The sequence below is a fragment of the Ziziphus jujuba genome, chromosome 10 (assembly GCF_031755915.1).
Source record: "Ziziphus jujuba cultivar Dongzao chromosome 10, ASM3175591v1".
Taxonomy (NCBI): Eukaryota; Viridiplantae; Streptophyta; class Magnoliopsida; order Rosales; family Rhamnaceae; genus Ziziphus; species Ziziphus jujuba.
The window spans coordinates 24,325,085-24,332,500 of NC_083388.1; the positions used below are offsets into that span (position 1 = coordinate 24,325,085).

The 7,416-nt window shown below is 33.2% G+C and overlaps 1 protein-coding gene and 1 pseudogene across 1 annotated transcript in view; both read right to left on the reverse strand.

Moving 5' to 3' along the window:
- Positions 1 to 3,031: 3,031 nt before the first annotated feature.
- Positions 3,032 to 4,302, reverse strand: LOC132799704 (uncharacterized; annotated as a pseudogene).
- A 3,090-nt stretch (positions 4,303 to 7,392) lies between these two features.
- LOC107412308 (uncharacterized) overlaps positions 7,393 to 7,416 on the reverse strand; it is a 5,908-nt gene continuing 5,884 nt past the window's right edge. Inside the window, exon 7 of the mRNA XM_016020058.4 lies at positions 7,393 to 7,416. This exon is cut by the window's right edge and continues 173 nt beyond it. The gene's annotated coding sequence lies outside the window, so the exon portion shown is untranslated.

A 7,416-nucleotide genomic window follows, 5' to 3' on the forward strand; every position in this document is an offset into this window, starting at 1 on the left:
ACTCGTATCAACGAGTACTTCACAACCATGCATGAGTCAAAGCTCAACTTTGCATGAACAAAAAGTCAACTCCGGCACCCCTTGGACAGTTTGGACTTCAACTTGTTTTGCTCATAACTTTCAAACCGTAGCTTCATTTTCGACGTGCTACTAGTCTATGAACTCATGACAATGTGTACTTTTTAACGGTACCTCGGTCAATGGAAAATTCCATTAGGAGCAAAAGTCAACATTTGACCCCTTCTCGGTCAACGATAGTCAAACCCGGTCAACCTTGATCAAATTTTTGAAATTCCAATGTACTTCGAAACGGGGTGTTACACACAGACTTAGTAGTTTGAGAAGTGAAATATGATAAATCCACAACACATTACACAAACAAATAAAATCTTTCTTCAAGCATGATTGAAGATCAAAGCCTACAATCTCCTTATGAAATATGAACTAGATGAAACCAAATTAGACCATAAGTGATAATTCATCTACGGTTTAAACAATCAAGATTAAAATTTAAAATAACAAAAAAAAAAAACTTCATTTTTGCTTCAGCGGTTCAGCCTTCTCACTCTGTTTCAATAAATTTCTACAAAATTCATCAACAGAGTTTATATGTTAAGCAATTTAGAATAACTAGTCGTCGTTACACAAGTATTGTCTGAATTACAAGGTCTATATAGTTCCATTTGCTTCAACATATTCAAATGTTCAGAACAAATAATACTACATGATATATGTTTATCAACCTATAGCATACCAAACGAAATGGGAGTACGTATTTCTTAACTTTTGATTTCTTAAATTTTCATTTGAACCTTGTCTATAATTAACAAAGATGCTATTACTTCGGTATTGAAAAGTTAAAATTGGAGTCTGCATTATTACCTAAGAATATCCCGTCCGTACAATATATATATATATTTTTAGAGGGTTTTCGGATGTATTGAGTTTTTACCTCTTTGCTCACCTTTTGTGCCAATTTTTATCAATAAAAACTTTGCCTCCCTTTGCCCATGGTTTTTTCCCGTCAAAAGTTTTCCACGTAAATCTGTTTGTGTTTTGATTTTATTCTTTTATTACTATTGTTTTTATTCTATTTTTCATATCAGGCTTTCTTAGCATTATGTTATATCACTATATTGAATTCATCATACCTAATGCAACTTATTTTCTCTTTGTTATTTGGATAAAGAGTATGTGTTTTGGCGACAGCGCACTGATACATGCATACAAATTTAGAAGAGACTCAAATGTTTCAAGTACTCATGTAATAATATCCAAAGAGGCAACATACTAAAAATACTAATTAATTGAACAAGGAAAGCAAAATTACCATATGGTATATGGAGCACCTCAGCACAATAATATTCTTGGATACACTTAATTGATTTATACACAGTGGTACACTACAAGTCTACAACGATGATGGTGATATGTCAGATGAAGACCGCGATATGTTTGGAACCCTTGGTGATGATGTTTCAAATGGTACCAGTGATATGTCCAGCAACAAGCTTGGTTGTGATGTTTCATAAGGTGATGGTGGTGGAGGTTTGAAATAGTGCAAGGGAGGACGGCACATGTTAGGCAGTATAGATATCCACCACCAAGCCTACAGGGTACAACTTCAAATTTAGAGGAGAAAACACAGAACGGAATTGGATCCAAGAAAGGCACAGAAGCACCTTGGATAGTCCTGACTCCATAACTACAACATGCATGAAAGCAAAAATAATATTGCTTGGATGATAATTACAGTAGGAACCCCACATCCATTTCCTTGTTAGCCAGATGGGGGCATACTTTGTATTTATATATATATATATATATATTCACTGACATAGTCAAGTATATCATACACCATACACTCTTTAATTATGACAAATTAATTATTATGTAGTCCATACCAGTGAACAAAAGCTTGTCAAACCACGCAAGAGAAAGCGAGAGAAGCCCATTGCTTGCAACATTTGGGATACAATAAACATATATTTAGTGTCCATGGTAAAGTAAAATCCTCTAACAACCATAATATCTGCAAGAATTTTATAATCTCATAATTCATAAATAGTAAGCCAAGTAGTTTTTATGTTTTAATTGAAATTTCCATAGCTTTGACATTTTGGTTAGTTTGACTACTTTATGCTTTTATCATGAATGATGTGCACTTGCCTATCACCGTGAGAGTCAATGTTCAGTTGGTTTCCATTTTCTTCTTTTTTTTATTTGGGTCGTATGTTTGATGAGATAATAAGGTGTTAACTGTTAAGAAATCTTCAATGCTTAGACATTTTAAAACCTATTATGGGGAAGATTTCAACCTACTGTGCTGAGGTGTCTTCTAAGTAACTCACTTTTCAAACACAAAGAGGTCAGTGTTCATACTGTTTTGTGACATCATATATGATCTGCCATTTTTCAAGCTCTAGTATTCACTAAATGACTCAAATTTTTAGACGTTTTTACTATTCTGAAGCAGAACTGATGCATATTGATAGGCCAAAAACAATTTACTGACTAATTCATATTGTATAAACACGTCAACTATGATCATCTTTTAATCCACCTGTGAAATTAGTATACAAACCATGGTAGTTTGAACAAGCGAAAAACAGTAAACTCCACAACATACAGACAAGTATTTCATCCCTTTAATCTCCTTGTGCCATATGAATCTGATGACACGCAAACAGTAACTTTATATACAGTTCTATTGCTCACAAAAAAAAAATTGAGAATTCATGCTAGCTTCAGTCCTCTCACTGCTTCAAAAAATATCTGCAAAATTCATCAACAGTTTTCATGTCAAGCAATTTAGAATAACTTATATCGTCTTCCCACATTTTTTTTGTGTCTAAAAAGTCTATATGGTTCCATTTGCTTTTAACATTCAGGACGACAAATACTACAGATGAAATGGTAGTGCTTTATTTCTATACATTTGATTTCCAAAATTTTCATATGAACCTTATCAAGACAAAACGATATTGTCACTTTACTTGGTATTAAAAAGTTAAAAATGGTCCGTGTAATATTGCTTCAAATACATAATGGATATTCGAAGCACCTTTATCATTATATTTTATGTATTAATAATTAAAGAGAGCCTGCATTACCTTAGATGGTGCACCAGAATAACATGTCAAATTGGAGGTTGAGCACTGTTACTGCTTTCATCGTAGCTAATGCTACTTATTTTCTCCTTGTTATTTGATGTCAAGTTCCTCTTATCAGACCCCTCATTGAAGTTACTGCATGATGTTTCACTCTCCTCCAATAATTTGCTTTTTGACCTTGTCCTTGTAGAAACAGGTGTAGCAATTTCAGCAGTTTGGAAATTTTGGTCCTTTTTGGAAAATTGTGTAGCTGCTGCCCCTGCCCCTGCTATAGCAGCATTAAGATTCGAAGATCTCTCCACTTCAGATTATTTTGATTCAGGGAAATGCGCAGAAATAGACACAGGCTTCAAGGAAAACTGATCTCTTGGATCTGGAATTGGAAACTTTACTGGCAATGGACCTTTGACTGGAGTAAGACCTCTAACTACAGCATCATATATCTGAACAGCTACATAAGTTAGCCCCAGTGTTAAACACACAATCAGAGAGAAAGAGAAAGACTGAATAAACATTTTGCAAAACAGAAAGAGGGGGAGAGAGAGAGAGAGAGAGTGTGTTTCAGATTTTTTCACAAAATGCACCTACTTCTCCAAGTATAAACACCCTGGTATCCACGCATCTCAAATGGAGTTAACAATTTCTGCATTAGTAGAAAAGGATAATCACTTCTGATGTAAACTTAAAATTATAAAAATAGTCATACCTAATTAGCGGTACAGTATAAAAAAAAAACCTGTGGCTGCTCACATAGCCAACAAAAGTCAGTTTGTGCCTCCAGCCTCACCTGCAGTGCACATAAAACAGTCTTAGCTTAGTAGACAGAGTCTTGAAATCATGTCATCTTGATATCTTATGAGAGAGAGAGTGCGAGAGAGAGAGAGAGAGAGAGAGAAAGAGAGAGAGAGAGAGTTCTCGAACAACGCTTCTACCCCAGCAGGTACCATCTCCCAGCCTGCTAGTTCATCACCTCTTACACATCCAACCACGTCAACACACCAAAAAGATCTAACGTGATTTTAGAATTTTGGATAAAGGTAATGTATTTTGGAGATAGAGCAATGATAAACACAAACAAATTTAGAACATTTTCAATAATTCTGTTTATTGTTAAAAAAAATTTACCACATCAAAAAGATAGACAATCATTCAAAAAAAAAAAATTCCAATAAATTTGTCTAAACATCATATTATCATATTAAGCTAATATAATTAAAAATAAATAAATAAATAAATACAGTTAAGATGACCTCTATATTTTAAGGGTCGGTGTAAAGTTTTTTTTTTTAAAACAAAACTTTTCTTAAAAAGTCAATTTTATTAAAAATGAAAAAACTTAATAAAATATATATAATTAATTAACAACCATAAATTGAATTTTACACATTATTAACGGAGAACAACTTTAAAATTGATTATCTATTTGAATCTTTAGATTTAAATGATATCAATTTCTATGCTATATAAATAGCAAACCACATCTTTAATAAAATAAAATAAAAAAATAACAATCCACATTTAACATTGCAGATGCTTTTAGAAGAAAAAATCAAATGTTTCTAGTATTTATGTAATAGTATCCAAAAAAGATGAGATACTAAAAATACTAATTAATTGAACAAAGGAAAGTAGAATCCCCAGTGGTGTACGTGGAGCATACCAACAGAATAATATTCTAGGATACACTTAATTTATATGTTTACAAAGGCATATATACTACAAATCTACGATGATGATGGTGATATGTCCGATGATGATGGTGATATTTCCGGCATACTTGGTGATCATGTTTCAGATGGTGAAGATGATATTTCTGGCGGCACGTTTGGCTTTGATGTTCCACATGGTGATGGTGATGGTGCTGGAGATTTGAAAGTAATGGGAGGATTGCGTATGGGAGGTGGTGGAGATATGTCAAACCTATTGGGTAATACTTCCAATTTAGAGGAGAAAACATAGAACTGATTTGGATCCTTGAAAGACACATAAGCAGCATGGATTGTCCTGCCCCCATAACTTAAACATGGAAGCAATAATAGTATTGTTTGGATGAGAATTACAGTACAAAAGCGTGAAGCCACACCCATTTGCTACTACTGTCTTGCTTGTTGCCACATCAAAAACTCTAATATACATATATATATATATATATATATATATGGACATAGTCAGGAATATCATAGACTATATACTTATGACAAATTAATTATTAGGTAATCCATACCTGTGAACAAGAACTTGTCAAACCACCCAAGAGAAAGCGAGAGAAGCCCATTGCTTACAACATTAGGATAAAATAAACATATTTTTAGCGTCCATGATAGTGTAAAATCCCACTAACAACCATAATAGATGCAAGCGTTGTATAATCTCATAAATCATTAGTCGGAAGCCAAGCAGTTTTTTATGTTTTAATTGAAATTTCCATCGCTTTGACAATTTGGTTTGTTTGACTTCCTTGAGCTTTTACCATAGTGATGTGCACTTGCCTACCACCGTAAGAGTCAATGATCAGTTGGTTTCTGCCTTTTTTTTTTTTTTTTTTTTTAATTACTTGGGTCGTATGTTTGATGAGATAATAGAGATGTTAACTGTTAAGAAATCTTCAATGCTTAGACATTTTCAAACCTGTTATAGGTGAAGACTTGAACCTATTGTGCTAAACCGTCTTCTAAGTAACAGACTTGTCAAGCACAAAGAGGTCAACCATGTACACCTTTTAGTGAGATTAAAAGAAACTGATGCATATTGATAGGGCAAAAACATTTCACCGATTGGAATTGAATTATTATATAAACATGTCAAGTATCACCATCTTTTAAGCCAACTGTGGAATTAGTATACAGACCATGGTAGTTTGAACAAGTAAAAATTAATAAATTCCACAACATACAGACAAATAAATAATAATTCATCCCACTAATCTCCTTGTCCCATATAAATCTGATGGCATGCACATGGTAACTTTATCTACAGTTCCATTGATCAAGAAAAAATAGAAAATTCATGTTAGCTTTAGTCCTCTCACTGCTTCAATAAATGTCTACAAAATTCAACAGTTTTTATGACAAGCAATTTGCAAATAACTTATATCGTCTTCCCACGGTTTATCAGCCTAGAAAGTCGATATAGTTATATTTGTTTTTAAACATATCCACATATTTAGGACAAGAAATATATACTACATGTATTAAGTACTCCTGTTTATCAATTTTTGAATTTTAGATGAAATGGTAGTGCTTTTACTTCTACAAATTTTACATGTGAACCTCGCAATAGAAGAAAGACATTGTCACTTCACTTGGTATTGAAAAGTTAAAATCCATTCGTGCAATATTGCTTAATATAGATAATGGATATTTGGAGGACATATATCATTATATTTAAGGCATCTAGATCATCAAAGAGAACCGCATTGATACCTTAGATGGTTTCTGTTCCTTTTTTTTTTTTTTTTTTTTCACTTGGGTCATATATTTGATGAGATAATAGTGGTTTCAAAAGAAGAAATCTTCAACGCTTGGACATTTTCAAACCTGTTATGATGAAGACTTCAACCTACTGTGCTGCAGTGTCTTCTAAGTAACTCACTTATGGTACAAAAGTTATTTCATTAGGAAGCTTTAGGGGAACATGAACAGGGGATGGAGAACACTTTAACATGACCATTTTTGCAGTGATACATGTCCCTAGAAGTAGATAACTTCAGCCCTCATGCTGCATCAATAAATATCTATAAAACCCATAGATAGAGTTTTCATGTCAAGCAATTTGGAATAAACTTAATTAATCGTCCTCCCAAAATTTGTCCATGGACCATGAGGACTATTCAAGATACAAATGTGCAACTTAACGTCTCAAAAAGTGTAAGCTTTTTCTAAAGCTGGGAAAGTGTAAGGAAAAGAAAGAAAGAAAGAAAATATTGAAAACCTAGAGAGACTTCTAAGATAAACCTTCTGTTCTTTTACTCATTGATTCAGATAAGCTCACAACAAAAGCTACTTGACTATATATTTATACTCGAGCTCACATACTCTATTTTTTTTAAGTTGTTACACTGAAAGTGACAGCTATAACAGATCCTTTAGCTGACATGGTATTTCAGCTTAGCTGGCATTAACTCTACAACAAACACAAGTACCTTGATAGCTTATCTCCAACAAAATTAAGGATAGTGCCACCTCATTTGGTATTGAAAAGTTAAAATTGCCATCCATTCCATACGTTTTGCTTTCAACATTTCTATAAAACCATTAGGTTTACAGTTGTTTTTTATTTTTTATGTGTGCCTTTTGATGGTTTT